The sequence below is a fragment of the Periplaneta americana genome, chromosome 17 (assembly GCF_040183065.1).
Source record: "Periplaneta americana isolate PAMFEO1 chromosome 17, P.americana_PAMFEO1_priV1, whole genome shotgun sequence".
Classification (NCBI taxonomy): domain Eukaryota; kingdom Metazoa; phylum Arthropoda; class Insecta; order Blattodea; family Blattidae; genus Periplaneta; species Periplaneta americana.
The window spans coordinates 136101081-136122642 of NC_091133.1; the positions used below are offsets into that span (position 1 = coordinate 136101081).

A 21562-nucleotide genomic window follows, 5' to 3' on the forward strand; every position below is an offset into this window, starting at 1 on the left:
ACGTTTTACCATGTCCAGAGCTTTTCTCTTTACAATTTAAATTTCGCATATGTTTGCAAGTCGTAGTTATCATGTCGTGATGTCGATCCTGTGTTACCTCTGATAATCCTCTTCTTCCAGAAAAGAGAAATTACAAATAAGGTAGGTGTCCCTGATATGGACATGCTAAGGTTTGAGAATTTTTCTAGGCGCCATTTTGAAAAAAATGTAAACCATTTTTTTCTTACTCGTTCTCAGTGTAATGGACTTTCTTAAAACAATTTCCTTTCCCCATAAAAGTAGCTTTAATTGTCCAAAAAGTCCCAAATTCCAAAAATCTACCTAATGGCCATATCAGGAACATGTGCACATGATATGGCCACCCTTGTTCCATGTTCTACAAATCGTGATTGTTTTCAGTTTGATAGCGCAGTTGTGTGAAAATTAAATAATTTTGAGTAAAATGAATAAACATGACACTTAATATTCTTTTTTATAATTCAAAAGTGTAGTCGAAACAGGTTTTTCCATAAAAATTAAGTTGTTTTTCTTAAAATACAAAATTTTTGCGTAATCCCAGCTATAAGGCATGTAAATTTGTCAGGTGAAAAAATAAAAGTGAAATGACCTTGATATGGCCATGGTGCATTTGATATGGCCATATCAGAGCAGGTAAGCTTTCACGAAAATCGTTTGATTATGAACAACTCGTAAAAGATACGCCATCAACTACAACACCAATCCACAGAACATTAAAAACTGAATGGAGTACGATCGTTTTCATGAAACAAGTATTTGAAAAACATGCATAAAACAAAGGAGACTTACCACAGAAAAATAAGAGGAGGTCACATGAAAACCGCGAAACAGGCAACTGACGACATATTGCTCAACCTAACTGGATGGAAAACGATCAAGTGACATACCAGGATGCCCTTTCACTGGATGCTGGTGCAATTTAGCTGATTTTTTGGTTAACTAACTCACAATAGGGGGGGGGTGGCCATATCAGGAACATGGCCATAACAAGGAGCACCCACCTTACTGTTAATTTTATAACAGTCAGTACTAGAACTCTGCAATCTATCATCTCCTTAAATTCTGATATAAATTCTTGGTGTTAGTGGTACATTTTAATAAGAATGAAAAATTACGTACCAAAAGACGGCAACATTCCTAATTGCTTTACGTCATAAAATTTACATGAAGTAAATAAATAAATAGGGTCCCTGAGCCAAATAACTCCAGGTATATCTATAACGCCACCCTATTAAAATTTGTTAACGACACAAGTTTTCGGTAGTGCACTACTGTAGCCTGCATTCGCTTGCAATCTAGTGATGAAATGAGTTACTAGCTGTCCGCTGACATTTACGAGTGACATTATATTCCATCATTTTCCTGTTGTGTGTTGATAGTGAATGGCTGTTCTTATATCAAGGTAAGAGGCAATATTTTATTTTGTGAGTTGAGCAAATAATAACTATATTAAACTATATATTTTCGTGATCCTTAAACATTCTTCTATGTATAGAAAGTATTTGCTATCTATAAAATTTGAAAATGTTGGAGAAACAGGCATGTCATGTTATCAAGTACTCAGTAGCGCTTTAACGCCATGTGGCTTTAAAGGTCTACAGACAAAATTTTAGGTTAGGTTAGTACTAAGGCTGACAGTACAGCATCAGTGTGAAAACATCAGGAAAATCACTAAGCTTTCAACTTACAAATGTTCAGAATGTGCAGCGATGATATTTGTTCAATTGCTTATCGAACTCTTATTTTTTTTTTATTTTACATAACTTAGTTTTTTTGCTTTACTTATTGGAAAATATTCATATTAAACTAAGGTAAATGCTTTTATGTTTAATAACTTTCTACTGAGTCACATTGTCTCTTTTTTTTTTTAAGTAAGGAGTCACTGGAAAACATATTTTCCTAATCCATCTGGTGTTTCAGTTTCAGAACAAGAATCTTTCATTAGTATTGAGTGATTTTGTATCATTTATTAACAGAAACTCAAATTTAGTCGCTTAGTTCAATTTGTGTTGCTTAGGAAAAATAATTAATTAACAATTATAAGTGTATAGGTTACTAGAAAATAGGTGGCGTTAATTGGACAACCTGTTCCTAATAACGCCAGTTTACAAAGTTTTCCTAATTGAGTTCTAATTCTTGTTCGGTATATAATATATCCATTTTCATTGTGCTATTTTGTAAAGATAAGATTAGGGGAGAGTCGGGTAGTATCGGACATCGGGTAGTATCGGACAGTGCGTTTTTTTCATCTACAACCTCTTGTAATATCTGATTGACATGGTTACGTTTCTCTATGCGACATCACAGAAACGTAACCATGTCAATCAGGTACTATCGTCGTGTGGTAGATGAAATAAACTCACTGTCCGATATTACCCGATGTCCGATACTACCCGACTCTCCCCTACAGTTTCTATTTCATAATTTTCGTGTTTGTACATAACTTATTTCCAGAGCAAAAGTGACTGAAGTGTTAAGGTGGCGTTATTTGGTACGTGTACCTTAAAGGATGAATGAATTAATTAATTAATACATAAATAAATAAAGTACAATTTCTGCATGTAAGTATTATTGTAGAAATACCTCGAATATCTAAATTCCAGGTGAGAAATTAACATTTAGCAAATTACACAATTTGTAAATACACCAATATTTGCCCGCTAGCCCACGCGTCAATTTACCCATTTGCACAGTCTCCCATCAGCTCATCCGCCCACTCAATTACTAATTAATTAATTCATTATTCAGTCATTTCATTCATTCACCATTATTCTGGTGTTGCTAAGGCTATCAGACCTTCTCATTCACACCACCAGAAATGTATTACAACTACAAGAAAAAGCGTACATCACCATGCAAGTCAATCTAATATAATGTCGTAAGATTAAATGAAAACAATATTAAAAACAACTGCACATAGAAGAAGAAATTCAGAATAATAGAAATTAGCCTGACATATTGAGGCGAACTCAGGGAGGCTACCTTAGCCTATAATTCGAAATTACAGAAAGACGACGTGAATGAAAAGACTGCAACAGGCCGCTGGCTTGATATGCGTGACGTGTCACCTCTGAGTGCAGATACTGACCAACTGTTTAATCCGTTATTTCCTTATATAGATGTAATACTGCATTGCTAGGAACAGTAACAGAAAAAACCACTTAGTATATTGCTGCAATGCAAATCCATTACATATTATCACAGAACAAATTAACCGTTTTAATCTTTGTGACTTTTATTTGCCACTAGCCCAGCCACACATTTTATCAATTAGCGAACTGAATGTGCCGGGAGGGGACGGGACCGAATGCAGCGGATGAAACTGATAACAGCAACACAGCAATCTAACGTTTTCTCGCGCCAGTTAGAATTTTATTTGATCGGGCACATACATGTGCGGTCGTTAAAGGGGCATTGCCAACATTCGGTAACCGCAAAACTGCAATTAATTAACAGCACTCCGCCTAATGATAGCCTGGACCAACCTGCGGTCACGGTATGACAGAGAGCATCTAATGGAGGTCCCTCAGTACGCACCTATTGATCCGATTCGTCAACAGTTTGTGCATAATCCGTCGACATGTGATGCGAAGTGGAGAAACTACTGCTAATTAGAGGTACCAGCCGGACTTCTGATCTCCCTACACCATTTTGTATCTATTTCTATGAAGACATTACCGTGCCACTGTTTGCAGACAATCACGCGGAGGGCAATTGAATGTACCGACACGTGTCGCCGTACCCACGTGGAGCATGAAGGAATTACTGACGCGAGAGACATATTATCTGGGATCCAGCAGGCTGAAGGAAGAACCGATCAAGCGTCAACTACTGATTCATGTGCTGTCGTCCAGAAACAGTTGGTAAACGCACTAGAAGCCTGTTGTGAACTGTTTTGCTAATGTGAGCAAAGAATAAATGTCTGTAGCGAGCAGACAGTGGTTTCTGCATTGTTCCTTGGGAAACTAACAGTTATACCCTGAAAATATATGTTGCGTTGTTACTTAGGCAATTTCCTTGAGATTGTGTTTTAAATATGTCTTCATAAACCTATTGATTTTCCATCTCAAAATTTGTTTCTAGACTTTAATTTACTTAACGTAAGACAAATTTATTATACTGTATTAATAAAATTCATACATAAAAATCGAAATAATTTTGAATTATATTCTCATAGTTATGAAACAAAAGGTATGAATTCTTTAAGATTGTTTGAACCAAAATGCAACACTGTTACAGTATTTAATCATAGTAATAATTTAGGCCCAAGAATATATAACAAATTTATATTTAAATATCCTAATCTTGTCAATTCGAATAGTTCTAGTATTAAATTAAAAAAGTTATGTATGGATTTTATAAAAATTGAAAAATTGTAAATTTAAATTTATATACTATAATTGCAAATTGTATTGTATAATTATTAATTATAATTGTATTGTAAAATTATTAATTTCAATTCAGGAATCCGCCCCTGAGCACGAGTTCTACTCTTTCAGGGGCGAGCTAAAGTTTCTCTGTATATTTTATATTTTATGTTAAAATTATTAGCAAAATAATAAATAAATAAATAAATATAATAAAAATAAATCAATTAATAAATATTATTACACATTCTGATTCTATGTTACCTGTCAATTAAGCAATTAAGAAGACTTTGCTAAATTGAAAAACTCCCCACAAAATATTGGCGTATATATTAAAAAGGGAAAACAAAATATATGGAAATAACAGGTAAACCAAGCAACACGAATTACTGCAATGTGGACAGATACAAGTTTGAGAAGGTGAATAAATTTAAATATTTCGATATAATGATTACATATGAAAATAAAATGTACAAAAAAATCAGCCAGAAAAAACATAAAGGCAAAGGCGTGCTCTTATACCAACAATATACCCCGGCCAATAAGTGGATCCGGAATCACAAGGGTCTTTCCTGTAGTGAGTGGAGGGAAGCGATCAAGATGAATGCGAACGTGTCAGCTGTGCGTAGTGTACCTGGCAGGTCTTCGGGCAGTAACCTCTGTCGACGTTGCGACAGGGAGGTTGAAACCCTTGCCCATGTCCTGGGGGCCTGTCCACACGGTGAACTTCTACGAAATACGCGGCATCATACAGTAAGATCTATCATAGCAACAGCCTTAAGGAACAAAGGTTATTCAGTATATGAAGAAGTACACGGCATATCCAGTGAGGGCAGTAATCGAAGAATCGACATAATTGCATTTAAACCTCCCTCTCTTGAAGGTTACATCATAGACCCTACTGTGAGATTTGAATCGCACGAACACCAGCCAGAAGAAGTATACGAGGAAAAAAGGAATATATATGAACCTTCCATCAGTTTTTATAAGGACAAATACCATCTGGAATCCATCGTCATTACGGGACTAATGATAGGAGCCCGTGGGACCATACCCCGGTTCCTAGTCGACTTCTGTAAATCTTTTGGCCTGCATAAAAGTATTTTAAGAGATCTAACAATTGCAGCACTCAGAGGCTCAATAGCTATTTTCAGGCATCGGACCATGACTAATTCGCATTTCCTTGACGTTACTTCGTTTAACATCATGTGTTTCAATATAATTCAAATTGTTTATTTTTCACTCTAACAACAATTTATCACTAAGCCTCAAGGCTTTTACTCTATTGTATCATGGTACTCTTTGTCGATGGCAACCTGTAGTGGTTACAGGAAGAAATTAAATTAAATTAAATTAAATTAAATCTAGCCAATGTAGGCTAAGAAATTTGTTTCCCGATAACTTAGTCTCCAGGCAAACATTAAAATATATAAAACTCTTCTGAGACCTGTTGTCAACTACTGCTGTGAAAGCCCGGTTCGAACAAAAATGCAATAAAAGGAGCTCAACATTCGTTCTTAAATAAAATATGAAGGTGAACTTTAGCTCCACTATGTGTAAATGGTAACTGGCGGATTAGATAAAATGACGAACTATGTGAGGCTGATGGTGACACTGTTAATATTTATCAGTAGAGCATTCATTTTAGCCCCGTAACACAGCAGACAGCGAATGTTAAGTTACGGAGTGTGGATGACGTCACTTGACCTTGCGTACGTACGGATCACATACGAAATAGTTGCGGAGTTGTAAGACAGACCGTCCACGTAGAGCACACACGAACGTACCGTGTCAAATATCTTTAGTTGTACAAGATCAGTGCAGCTATTTACAATGCCGAAAGCAAAACGTTCTTTACAGAGTCCTTTGAATACGATTGACTGAGGTTCTGGGTGATATGTACATCTATTTATCAGACAGTACATCTCACTTGATTATCATTAGGGCTAGGATTTCGATTACCTATAAATCATGAAAAAATGTCCTAAAACAATGCATTTATGACCTAAAAATCTTTCAAAAATGCCTTTAAAAATGCCTTAAAAATTGATCTTACAGTCTAAAATTGGCTTAGTTTTGTGCTACTTAATATTTAGACTAGTAATTAAATTAAATTCTAGTACCAACATTTAAGTTTATTTAGTTTTACATAATTTTTTCTAAGTGGTACACTTTAATTAATTATTTTACCTGATGTAGTTTCCATGTAGTCCACCACAAGGCCACTCTTATACGGAATTAGCAAGTATAGAGGAGTCTATATTGAAGGGATGATTGGACCGATCCATTACATGGGGTGTGCTACGTTAAAAGGGCAATATTTGTGTATTAAAACGATTAAAATATTATAGAAAATAATGGCTATTAGCCACCGGCGTAGCTCGGTCGGTTAAGGCGCTTGCCTGCCGATCCGGGCGCGGGTTCGATTCCCGATTGGGCTGATTATCTCGTTGGGTTTTTTCCGAGGTTTTTCCTAACCGTAAGGCAAATGTCAGGTAATCTATGGCGAAACCTCGGCCTCATCTCTCCAAATATCATATCGCTATGACCAACTTCATCGACGCTAAATAACCTCGTAGTTGATACAGCGTTGTTAAATAACCAAGTAAAAAATAATGGGTATTATTGGACAAAATATATAGACAAAATATCAAAGGAATAGACATTATTTTATATTAATAATGGGAATTTGTGGCCAAAACTAAATGAAAATGCCTAAAAAATGTCCGAATAACACAAACGATGCTCTTATATGTGGAAACAGGCAAAAAAAAATGCAAAAAAATGCCCTAACAAATTTGTCTTAAAACACTCAGTTTATCACATAACATATAAATACTAAAGCAGCTATGTTTCTGGCTTACTGGAAAAAAGATGCAATTTCATCAAAATCCGAGCCCTAATTATCATACATCTGAAGTCTGATTAGTGTAACATGTAGCTAATGGGCGATGTATGCAATGCAGGGAGAAACGAACTGGCCACCCTACCATATTATCTCCTGGCTTCGTTGCCTCATAAGTGGTGCCTTATTCGTCTCATTTGTAAGGTTCAGATCTGTCTTCGGACAGTTGACTAAACAACGTACCATCTTACGAGTGTCATAATGCGAAATTGTGTGTATCTCTGCACTGTAGAAATGTAGGAATGCTCATCATCGTTCAATTTTAAATTGCTTCCACATAAATTTATTCAGCCTCATAATAGTACACTATGCAACAAGCCTATAATGATAGTAATTAAGACTCGAGTATGTTTGTTTATGAAACTCGCTTGCGCTCGTTTCATAATTTTCATACGAGCGTCTTAATTACCATTATAGGCAAGTTTCATACGACTTTTTATGCCCGACCATATTTCTAACTTGAAATTATTCAGAAGTATTCATTTTATTTGTATCTGACAGAAGATCGGAAGTGACCTTGTGCATAGCTCGTGAATTGTGAGATGTGAGCAGACGCGAAAGTATTGATTTTTTCCGAGGAAAAATAATGTCATTGACCTTGATGTAATGTAGAGAATAACATGAACTAATTTTGATATAACCTGAAAATTGATTTAGAATTGAAAAACGAGATGAAAAATTGAATTTATTTGAATATTATTTACAATTAACGTTATTTATTATAGTAACAGAACATAACCTTCTGCGACAGTATTGGATTTCCAGCCTCCGTGACGTTTCCCTCGTTGTCTTTTTATTGCATATCCGAGAATAATCGAAAACCTGAACTTTAGTGAATAGGTGTACTTTAATGACATGCATTAAAGGACTGCTACCAGGTGTATAATTACTACATTTCGGCATGGTCGAGCATAAACCTATTTAAAGCGTCAAATAAAACCTGTCAACATTTGTTATTGTATCCAGATAAGTGACAATCGTCGAAGGAAAGCACGATGTAGATATTAAGCCAGGAGTTATACACAGCAATCAAAGGCTTTCAAGTAAAGGCACGAACTGTAGTGATGAAAGAGTCAATAGAAGTATTTAATAGCAGACCAATGCTAGTTGGATGCCGACGTACAGTAGGAGCTGTGAGGACAATCGAGAGCGTTGATTAGAGTGAGCAAGGTGCTGCTCGATCCCAGGACCGGTCTAATTTATTCCTGAACAAACAAGCGCTATAATTACAGCCTGTGTCACGGAGCGGGGTATCTATTTTGATTGCGAGCTGACTGTTCGCTGATGCAGCCGTATCATCGCTCCACAGGTCGGCGAGTCGCCTGAACAACCAGTGGCGTTGTTTGCTTAACATGTGACACAACCACAAATATACGAGCTGTGCCTAAAATCAGAGCTGTCGAAACAAGTGTAGCGATTTCGGCATGAGGAAGAGTCGAATATCTTTCCCTGCACTTCACGGAGTGGGCCACTTCACCCTCACTCCCCCTTGCATATCCACATTGAGCACTTCATAATTTGTGTAACTTGGCGACTTTTACACAGTTTACTAAGAGACGATATTACCATCATATGTTTACTCAGTACATCAACATAAGCTTAGCTGCTGTTGGCGTCACATGCGGGAGCGGTGGAGAGGTCCTCGTTCTACACAAGGGTTAGCACGACTTTCTTTTCCGCATGCATGTTAACGTTATTGAGAACAATATTGTTCGATTCAGAGTACAGTCCAAATACAGAGTGATTTATATAGAACTGACACATTTCTTTCATTAATTGTTTCAAAACGAATTGTGCTAGCGACAACTTATTATACCTAAAATGCAGAGGAATTTTGGGAGATTATTTACCTCTATAGCAAATGTTGAAAATATCCTCCATCCTGCATAAGGCACAACTCAACACGTCGTTCCATGTTACTGGCCACTCGTTGGAAGACTCTGTTGTCAATAGCTTGAATCTCCTGTGTGATGTTGTGCTTCAGATCGTCCAATGTCTGAGGACGTGTGGCGTAAACCCTGTCTTTTAAGTAACCCCATAGAAAGAAGTCCGGCGTTGTCAAATCCGGAGATCTCGGTGGCCAGAAATTCCTGGATATTATTCGGTCGTCAAAGAAACTTGCACTTAGTTCCATGGATTCATTTGATGTATGGCATGTAGCGCCATCTTGCTGAAAATATCCTTGACTCAGCTCTACATCGTCCAGTTGCTCAACAAACTCCATGAAAATCAGTCGGTACTCTGCAGTGTTCACAGTCTGGTTAAAAAAAAATTGGTCCCACTATTCTCTGTGCGGATATTGCGCACCAAACTCCGATTTTAACCGGGTGCATAGGTGCTTCATGGATGACATGTGGATTTTTGATGACCCAATGGCGTGAGTTCTGTGAGTTCACATAACCGGATAAATGGAACCATGCTTCATCTGTGAACCATGTGATGGACAATATGGCAGGATTTTGCACAATGAACGTCTGAAACCAACGACAATAATTCAATCTTTTATCCTTATCTAGTTCCTGTAGCTGATGACCAACCGTAACCATATATGGCTTTAGGCTGCCAACAATAGGAATAAAACATAAACATCTGCGCATCTAGTGACAAGGAATCGAAACTCCAGAACATTCTGCTTAATTTGGTGCTAAAATTAGGTCATTGAATGAATTTCCAACGGAATAATTAAAGAAAGAAATGTGTCAGTTCTATATAAATCACTCTGTATAACCAACATGCAATGCCAACAGTAGCTCCCTATGAAATTTAATTGCTTGTGCTGAACGTAGAGGCATGTAAACGAATTCACTAAACAGCTAGGACGACGTGTCTGCCCATAACGTCAACAGAGTTCAGAGTACTTGCACTCTCTATGGCTTTTCTTACTTATTCCAGTTGCTTGGAGACCGCTAAAAAGCGTTGGTGATACGACCACGATGAATGAACCTTCAACTGTTTCATTTTCACTTGCACAATGCCGCATAAGCGCCGGTAATACCTTGTAAAATCTTTATGTTAAGGTTTAGTGTTTAAATATTCTTACTACAGATCAGCACCTACTTGGAACCCTAGTACATTAGATCAGGCCTGCACAAGGTTTGCGCTCTCCGAGCAGGCTCACAGCTCATGAGCGGAATGCAGATATTAGCTGCGCTCTGTGTAAGGGTGGACTGGAAGAAGGGGTGATCTCGTACAAAATATACACAAAAGGAAGTACTATTACGAGTGCTTATGAAATGAATTTCCGTTCAGTGTTTGCAAAACAATTTTGGACTATTATTAATTAATAAAGAAATATTTAATTTACAGAAATAATACAAATTCTATAGCTACTTAAATGTAGCATACAATATCATTTTCTTATATATTTTTATTTATCGCTTCATCAAAACGGGGTTTTATGCTGTTGGCAGCTGAAAGGAACAGTAGCCTACTGATCGTAATGAAACATCAGTTACAGAAGTTCGATGTCTGCCTTTATTAAAGTTGATTATAGAAAACAGTTGCTCACAAATATAAATGTTGAGCCAAACATAGCAATCATTTTCACAGCCAGCCTGTGTAGTCGTGGATATTATTGCTAATGTTTAGTCTTGTAAAACTCAACCAGGCTAGTAGTATTATTCAAACGATCTTTAGCCCTTAGGTCACATTGAAGATCAATAAGTTCGAGCTGTAAATCGTTAAATGTTAAATGTTATGTTCCGTCTTTTAGATTCCTCCATACTGTACTGCAGCAGTAGGTAAGCAACGTGAAACAGTTACTGAGAATAGGCCTACACACTGCACTCCACTAGATAGCTGAGTGGTCGCTTCCCTCTCCTCTATCTATAGCAAGTCTATGTCATTCTGACGTATCTTCCTCTCCGTTTCGGCGAGCGGTAAACACAACTCTCCCGCTCCCAATGAGCGCGCGCGCTCGTTGAGTGCTGTTTGTGCAGGTATGCTCTAGATAGACAGTTTACTAATATAATTATAAATCCAATATTTGAGAAACTGCACAAGTCCATTTTTAGCCAAAACGAGTTTATTGTGTTTCTCACACCATGTACTTGCACGTCTATAGGAGAGAGTCTGCATGTCGGCGTTATTTTAAGTGATGATAAGTATTTCCCTGAAGACGCTGAAATCAAAATATTTTAAGCAGAAATATTTTCCGGCCCTAGTCATGACAGAGGCGACGCACTTGAGGAGCAGTGGTGTGGCCTTGCATAGGATATCAGTGTTTTCATTTCAAAATATTCTTGAATTTTGCTTTCCATTTTGTGTTTTTAAAGATAACACTTACACTATGTACTAAATTTGTACTTAAATAGGCTGTATTTGTTGCCATTACCTTACTTACAAAATGAATACGAAATATCATGATTTTGTACTGCAAATTGTTTCGGCTATTTGAGAACCAACACATGTCCACGAACTTTAGGACACCACGGAGTTCTCAAATATTATTAACAACTTCTTTCAAATAACTAAAATTATTGCAATTTATATGAAAAATTCACTCTACAGAGATAAAAACGTACATCCAATATGTATAACCTGCGTTAATAGTTACAATTTATCTCAATATCAATATAGAATGTGAAACATAAACAAATTCAAATCCTAGTAACTAGAGAACTGTCTGACAGAGAAAATCTAAATGCAGATTCGAATTCTGCACATACATGTCTATAAGAATCGCAACTGTTAGTTCCAGAAAAAAATAATTTCATTTTTTTTTTTTTTGTAGAACACTGCTATTAGTAAGTTCTTGATTAACACAGCATTCTGGAGAAGTTTCTGAACTCAGAACCATAAAGAAATAAGTAATCATGAAATCATGGCCTAGTAGATTGATAAAAAATGACGTTACTCCAGATTCTTGACACAATGCGAGCAATGCGTACTATATGTTATGTAACTTCAGAATAATACGGACTAAAATATAAATATGAGTATTAAATTTGCTACTTATTTGTGTTACGTGCAATATTTACGTTATGAAAGATTGGTAATGCAATAATTTCTTACCGGATGAAATTTCTACATTGAATGTTACATTTTGTTTGATAGTGCGTAATAGTAATATGCGTTACAAGAGCGGTATGTTGAAGTTTCATGGTCGAGGAAAAGTTTGAAAAAGCGAAACGTAGTTGAGCTTTTTTAATTTCCGAGAATTGAAAGAAAACATACCGCTCGTGTATCGTACATTATTTTGTGCGAAGATCGTTTATCACATACCTGAAAGAGGAATTTCTAATTAGTTGCAATGAAATCTCCATCTTGGTTTCTGTTCAATGACGGCAAATTTGTAAAACAAAAATATCTATCTTCAACATTGTTGCTTTAAAAAGTTTTCTGTGTTTACTATACTCCAGCAGGCCGTGATATACGTCTGTCTTTTTTCCCCCAGTCCATAAATGCGAACTTAAAACAAACGGTAAGGTTATGTAATGATTTATTTTTCATTCTAATATTTTAACAATATTATTTATATAACATATTGCAATAATAACATCGGCATCTGGAATCTTGTTGATTTTTTCACGGCTTCCTTGCATCACGAATCCAGTAACTTTAGTGGAGTTGTAGAGTTTACTTAATTTTTGCAAATATTTAAAAACAATAATTAACAGTGGAATTTAGGTGAAATTGCAGTGGTAAGTTTCCAATTTATAATTATTACTATATTGAACGTCTCTAAAAATAATATTTTAGAAGCCTAAAGCAGTAAAATCAATATGTCACTTAAGCGGTAGGAAGAGGGAAATTGTTATGTGTGTTAGGTTGGGAATACTGAATGTGGAATTTTAGACATAGCGCGGGTTGGTTTTGTGCGGAAACCAAGCAAATACGCACGATCTCGCACGAAATAAATAGCAATGAGTAAAGTGATTACTTACTTCTTTTAAGCACCAGTGTTTGAAAGACCCACTTTACGCACTGATACCGGGGACTAAAATGTAACTTTACGCATTCACCTAACATAATTAGGAACATTAAATACAGACGTTTGAGATGGACAGGGCATGTAGCACGTATGGGCGAATCCAGAAATGCATATAGAGTGTTAGTTGGAAGACCTTTGGGGAGGCCAAGACGTAGACAGGAGGATAATATTAAAATAGGTTTGAGGGAGGTGGGATATTATGGTAGAGACTGGATTAATCTTGCTCAGGCTAGGGACCGATGGCGGACTTATGTGAGGGCGCCAATGAAGTTCCTTTGTAAGCAAGCTATGTAATGATATTTACATTTACGAGTCGTGCAGTGATGAACCCTCACGCTGTCAGTAATTCCTGTTGACTGAGTATGAAACATGAGGTGCGATCTCGGACATGCAGACCACAGGATCAGGAAATCCTTGCCTGACGATATAAACAATCGGCCTGGTTGGCGAGTTGGTATAGCGCTGGCCTTCTATGCCCAAGGTAGCGGGTTCGATCCCAGACCAGGTCGATGGCATTTAAGTGTGCTTAAATGTGACAGGCTTATGTCAGTAGATTTACTGGCATGTAAAAGAACTCCTGTGGCTCAAAATTCCGGCACATCCGGCGACTCTGATATAACCTCTGCAGTTGCGAGTATCGTTAAATAAAACATAACATTTTTAACATTTAACGATATAAACAAATCAAACTCTAGATCTGTAAAATCCTTAAGACATAATACCCGGTTCAAGAAAACTCTAAACATACGCCTTTTAGAGGAATTAGTTTTGGTAAAGCAATTTACAGTGATCCAAAACAATCTGTAATATGTGTGGTGCATCTTAAATTCAAATCGAGCAGTACCGCTTGTGTAGACTAATTAAATGAACGTAAGTTACACATAATATTGAAAACGTTTATACAGGTATGTGAAATATCCGCATGAGCAGAGCGCAAACATCAAACGCATTATTTCAAAACACAGAAAAAACAAACAGTTCAAATGCTGAGCCGCCATTCCTCCCTGAAGGTGTAATATTTGAGGCCGTTATTTAAAGTAACGGATCAATTACAATTACAGCGTTATACGAACTGTGTCATCCAGGCACCGCAGCCGTGTGTGGTTACAAACCACAATTACAACTACGTCACTTTGCGCAACCACTGTTCAAACGGGAGTGTGTACTCCGCTGGGTAGAATATCTGACGGCAACACACAGGCAGGGAGCAAGAGCCCTTGTGCGACCACCTGTCTCTTTGAGTAATCCTATAGAGGAGTGAAAGTTAAAACTTCTACAAGAAAATGTGTTTCTACGAAATCAAATATAAATAAAGTTCTCTGGTAAATTCTCCTAAGACAGTAAGCGTTTGAAAAACATGGAAATGATAACAGTACCGGAAATAAACATTGTCAGAGGTGACCTCCTGTGAGTGACTTTCATGCAATAACTAAAAATCTCCTCCGTTTTCAATAACATTTTGTGCACAAACAATTTTTATATGCAAATCTCCCATCCCTTGGCCCCAAAATTATTACCAGCTATTAAAAATTCTTTTTAATTGGGTTTTCAAGACGATTTATCAACTGCTTTGGTCATCTAGCGTCTGAGAGAAATGAATGCGATAATGCCAGCGAAATGAGTCCAGGTTCCAGTGCCGAAAGTTACCCAGCATTTACTTTTAATGGGTCGAGGAAACCCTCCCCCCCCAAAAAAAAAAATCAACAAAAGTAACTTGTCCCAACCGGAATTTGGAGCCGGGCCCGCTCTTTCAGATCAGACATGCTAGCCTTATACACAGCGGTGTTATCACTAGAACAATATAGTAACGTGCAATCCGTGTTTGTGATGAGTTTATAATAATAATAATAATAATAATAATAATAATAATAATAGTAAGAGTAATAAGAATAATAATAGTATTAATAATAGTAATAGTAATAATCTTAATAATAATAATAGTAATAGTAATCATAATAATAATAGTAATAATAATAATAATATTAATAGTAATAATATTCAGAATAATAATAATAATAATAATAATAATAATAATGATAATGGCTTTATTTAACCTGGCAGAGTTAAGATCGTAGGGCCTTCTCTCACATTAAACCAGGATTAAAACATGCTTACATAGTTCAACACACAACTGAATCGGATTTAAGTACTTACATACATTTAGTTAGTAAGATAAATGTGGTTCACATAACACAAAACAAACCTACATGAAATCACGTGAATATAACATGTTGATTGTGAACGTATATACCGAATGATTTGAGCTTAATGGCGACAGCGTTGGACAATAGCTATTTTGGGTAGATTGTATCCAATCGAGCTCTTCCACTGCTTGTAAAAATAAGCTATTGATTAGCAAGTGACTAACATGATAACATGTATGTCAATGAAGAATTCTCACCTCACAGCTCATAATTTCGGAGAATAAAAGAAATGATTCCCTCAGGAAATATTATAATTACCAAAAATAAGATCTAAGAGTTCGTGGAAGAGAATTCATTTCCTGTACAGTTGAGCCATTCGTACATTGTTAGCCTCCTGCGTCATTTTCGTTTTTATGTAACATGTAGTTCACATTATAAAATTGTTTCGCCTCTACTGTACACATGTGAGCTGATAACATAGCCCTACTCCTTTTTGTCCACATTCAATGTACTCTGCACTTGTTCATTTCATATTCTGTCTCCATTTTAACTGTAAAGTAGGAAGCTTGATTGGCTCTGAAAAACTTGAACCTGTCCGTTACATATGATTTTGTTTTTACTGTCATTCAAACTGACAATTTTAAATTCGTATTGAAAAATCTCGTGTAAAATCGTTTGAACTTGTTCTGGTTACTTGCACTGAAACGGAACTTGATGCAGGTTTCATCGGATTGTCCTACACGAGTTTTTTGTATGAATAATAGCAATATTATCCAGGGCTTCATATCAATGGAAAAGAACTCCGTCTTTAAAAGTGCACTAAAATGAACTAACAGTCTGATACGTACGTTTTCAACAAACGACTATCTGAAATGCTTCTTGGAAATGACTACCAAACAAAATTTTTTTGCAGAAAGCGATTAATTAACAAACGGAATGAGAATTTAATATAAATTATTCACTTTTATTAAATGACTTACAAAAAATGCTGCACTTTATAAACTACACAACAGGCCTTACTTACTTACTGGCTTTTAAGGAGCTCGGAGGTTCATTGTCGCCCTCACATAAGCCCGTCATTGGTCCCTATCCTGAGCAAGATTAATCCAGTCTCCATCATCATATCCCACCTTCCTCAAATCCATTTTAATATTATCCTCCCATCTATGTCTCGGCCATCTATGTCTCGGCCTCCCAAAAGGCCTTTTTACTTCAGGTCTTCGAACTAACATTCCATATTCATTTATGGATTCACCCATACGTGCTACATGCCTGCCCATCTCAAACGTTTGATATTTAATATTACTAGTTGAACAACAGTTCTGCGTTGTGTAACTTTCTTCATTCTCCTATAACTTCATCCCTCTTAGCCCCAAATATTTTCCTAAGCACCTTATTCTCGAACACCTTAACCTCTATTCTTCTCTCGAAGTGAGAGTCTAAGTTTTACAACTATACAGAACTATACTATACCGTAATATAAATGTTTTATAAATTCTAACTATTAGTTTTTTCGAGAGCCAACTGGTTGATAAAAGCTTCTCAACCGAATAATAACAGGCATTTCCCATATTTATTCTGCGTTTAATTTCGTCCCGAGTGGCATTTATATTTGTTATTGGGTTATTTTACGACGCTGTATCAACATCTAGGTTATTTAGCGTCTGAATGATATGAAGGTGATAATGCCGGTGAAATGAGTCCGGGGTCCAGCACCGAAAGTTACCCAGCATTTGCTCCTATTGTGTTGAGGGAAAACTCCGGAAAAAACCTCAACCAGGTATCTTGCCTCGACCCGGATTCGAACCCGGGCCACCTGGTTTCGCGGCCAGACGCGCTGACCTTTATATTTGTTACTGTTGCTCCTAGTTATTTGAAGTTTTCTACCTTTTCAAAGGATAAATTTCCAATTTTTACATTACCATTTCGTACTATGTTCTGGTCACAGGACATAATCATACTTTATTATTATTATTATTGTTATTATTACTATTATTATTATTATTATTATTAGGAAAACACATCACAATAAAATTCCGATATGTATTACCTGTTATAAGATTTATAACAGAATAGTTCGTCCAGCATGGTCCTGAGCAGCTTCTCTCGTCGTGATTTATTTCCAGTAATATCAGTCTCAGTTTTATTTTCTGTCCACTTTCCATACTTGCTCACTTAAACAAAAGCTCCTCTGTTTCAGATAGGCCTCTGATGCGACCTTGCTAATATATATATATATATATATATATATATATTTTTTTTTTTTTTTTTTTTTTTTTTTTAGAACTGCAGTAACTTATTTTCCTAACAACCGGTCACATAATTTTAAAAATAATAACAGGGTTTTCTTGTAACGAAATTGGTTAAACATCCTCCTTTTATTTCAACATTTCGCATCACTCATCTTCACGCATTTCACTTCGATGACTAGTGATAGGAAAGCGCTGTCCGATGTTGATACTCAACGTGACGTTCCGGTCAAGCTTTGAGACAGTTCTTCATGCTACTGTTTTTATTAATACGAAACCTGAGTACTTCGTCACCAAAAGACTCATCTGAACTTAATTACGAGTAAAGTAAAATGGAAAGGGTACTATTTCACTTTCTGCTCATGACAGCAAAATACGAGATGAGGGACACACTCGCTTCTGACAATGGAAGGGTTTCGGCTCGAACAAGAATTTTTTGTTAAAAATTTATACAGACGCTTACCTCACAATGGTGATGAAGTCCGTAAAAGCATTCATTTGTGTAACTCTCCGTTTGGTTGGTATTGGTGAATACATTTCTTTAAAAATGTGCATGAGGATTCTCTATAAAATGCATGAAACAGCATGGAGCATAGCAATAAGCACAACACGCAGAAGCAACACCTGAACAATCTGCTGAACCACACTCCAGTGCTGAAAAATCAAATGCCACCTGAATTACATTTTTGAAGTCAGAGACTTGTTCAGGATTCACGTAACCAGCTGACTGCCAGGAATACTGAAGCATAGGGCGGTACACTGGAGCAGACAACTGGTTATGAATAACAGAGTGCATTTTCATTATAAACACTCGATTTCCCAAGTTAAGTTCTGGATTCTCAGCAAGAGTCCTTATGTAATCTGTTATCCTCCGAGCATATATTTTGTATTGTCTAAGGAAATAGATATTCAGAGGCTGGATATATTTAGTTTTTTTTAGGTGGAATGATCATACATTCCACGTCCTAGCCTTGGAATGATTCATTTATTAAGGTCGTGTCCTTGTGCGCATTCAATGACTCGCACAACAGTATATACTTTTGATTAGCTGCAATATTTTCAGACAGAACGATGGAGAAAAATGTTCTAAAATGGGCTTCAGACATTTTACCACTTGTACTAGCTTCTAGTCTAGGCTAGGCTTACGGATAAGGTGTCCCATCCCCTTAACTTGTACAGTGCTCTCCCAACCCCTCAACTTGTACAGTGCTCTAACAGACAAACCACACATTACACAAACGAATGCTTTTGGGAGCTTTACAGAGATGTAAAGATGGGCCTGTATACAAATTTTGTATACGAAATTCCTGTTCGAGCCGAAACCCTTCCCTTGTGAGACAAGCCGCCACTGCCCAGCAGCTGCTTGCTACTGTTGTATGGAAAACTTCGTTAGTGTGGCGGACTGGATTATCTTGCAAGTAATAGAGATTCCTTATTGTTCCTACATCCTAGGACATAAAGGTACCACCTGGTTGACAATTGGTCTTCGGAAATTGTGGGTACCGAAAAGATGGAGATATTTCATTTCAATATTAGGTCAAATTATTCCCACTTCCCGTGGATGAGTGACGTTTCGCTTCATCACGCATTTTACATTTGATATCGATTTCAACTATGACGAGGACTCGTGCCAGTCAAATTAGGTTCGAGATAAGCAAGATCAACGACGTTTAATTTTTCAGAACCTGTAGTACTGGATTAGACAGGTACATAAACGCCTTATCTAAATCCTTCCTTGATACTTATTACTATTACCAGGCTTTACAAAGTCCTGTATCCATTTTCAGAATTCTATAGCCTTTCTCCATTCTTCTCTATTCTACCAAATTTCATTCTCTCCATTATTCCTCGTGTCCATGTCAGTTTTCGTCTTCCTCTATCACTTTTTCCGTTGTAATTCATACACTTTCTTGGTAATCTGTCATCCTCTTCATTTGACCAAACCATCTTAATTCTTTTGATTTCATACATTCTACAAGAGCGTCATGTACTTTTGTTTTTTTCTCATAATGTGATTTCTAATTTTGTCCTTGCTTGATATTCCTGAGATCTCCGCCTCTGTAGAATGGAGTTCTGTGGCTGTTCTCCATTCAAATGTCTTGTTTCTGAGCCGCATGATATTGTGCTTTTAACAATTGCATTATATATGTTCGTTTTTCTTTCTCTTATGATATCTTTATCCCATAGAATGCTGTTTAATTTTGAATTACCTGATCTCCTATTGCTTATATTCTTCCATTTATAACATCTTTGTGATTTCCATTTTTAGTTATTTTGACTCCTATGTCTTCATCACAATGATTTACGTTTCTTTTTCCAAAATTAAATCCTTTGCATCAACACTTACTGCCACGTAGTCTTATTTGCTTGAGATTTCCCATATTCCTCTATACACTCCCTCATCATATTTATTTATTTATTTATTTAGCCTGGTAGAGATAAGGCCATCAGGCCTTCTCTTCCCCTCCACCAGGGGATTACAACTACAATATTAAGAATACAATTACAGTTATAATTACAATTAATATTAAATTTACAAATACAATAAAAAATCAAAGTACTAAAAGATTAACTGATTAATAAAAGCTAGACAGTTTATTGTAAAAGTTAAGAAGAGAGAAACATTTCTTTTATTAAGTAAAAATTAAACCAACTCTACGCAGTAAGAAAATGCTTAAAGAGCTTACTTTTGAACGCTACTAAATTCCGACAGTCTCTGATGTCACTGGCTAGGGTATTCCACAAGCGCGAGAGCGAGAGTGTGTATGATGATGAATACGATGATGTCTTATGTGTTGGTATGCCTAGTATGCGGAAATTTTGCGTGCGTGTGAAGAGATTATGACATGATGACAGGTAACTGAAACGGGTGGCAAGGTAGGTAGGTATTCTTCTGCAATTACGAATTGGTCATCAACAAATAACAATGAATATATATTATCATCTGTTAGTAATAATCCCATTTGCGAAGATTTTTTTCCAAACTGGTAGAGCATTTTACAGATTTATTTTGAATAATGTGGATGTCAGACACATCCTTGTAGACTTTCAGCGACGTAGAATGCACATGAAATCTTATTGTGCATTTTAATTTTTGTATACGATTTTTCATATAGGCTTTCAATAGCTTCGATAATGTTATTGTTTATTTTATAACTTTTTGAGGCTTTTCATATGTTTGATATTTGTTATTTTGATGTATGCATCGATTTACTTGGCACCTAACAATAACGTGAACATTGTAGCACACACTTCGGAATTTGTCTTCCCTCCACAAGATATACAATTTGCTTCACTGCACTGTCGGAGAAGTTGCATACAAAGCACGGCGCTATTGTGTGATTCACGTCACTTGAGAGGAAGTACTCAAAATCTTGCACGATTAATTAGATCAGACGAAGAGAATCAATTTCTCCCTGAATCTATTCGACAATCTGAATGTAGAAGAAGGAGGTAATTATTTTAACCGTTAGCAGGAAGTGGAATTCCTTCACAGCCTATTTATTACTTTTTTAATATCAATAAAATGTTATAAACATAGTGACAAAAATGTATGACATTCATTAACTGCACACCTGAACGAATACATTTACATAAAAGGATATAAACTATCAGAAAGTCAGGCAATCCACTTAATGGCTGACACAAACCCTCATTTTCATTATTAGCCATGCTGTTACTTGCTTCTATAATACTTTAGTTCGTTCGTTCATTCATTTATCACCAATCTTATCTGGATATGACTGATTCCAGTTCAAATCTGGGACCGAGCACGAGCGCTGCTCATTCGGTCTCAAATTTTGTTAATACTACTGTATCTTCTTTTTCTATTGCTTGTATTATTTTATTTCTATTTCTGTTGTTTGTTTTGTAATTATATTCTTTATTCCGTATATTTAAATTTAAATAAATAAAATTTAAATAAATAAAAAATCCGTCATTCCCAT

General features: G+C 36.3%; 1 protein-coding gene across 6 annotated transcripts in view; it reads right to left on the reverse strand.

The window, feature by feature from the left end:
- Positions 1-21562, reverse strand: part of LOC138692977 (discoidin domain-containing receptor 2-like) — a 1165919-nt gene that overhangs the window by 381127 nt on the left and 763230 nt on the right. The window lies entirely within an intron of this gene.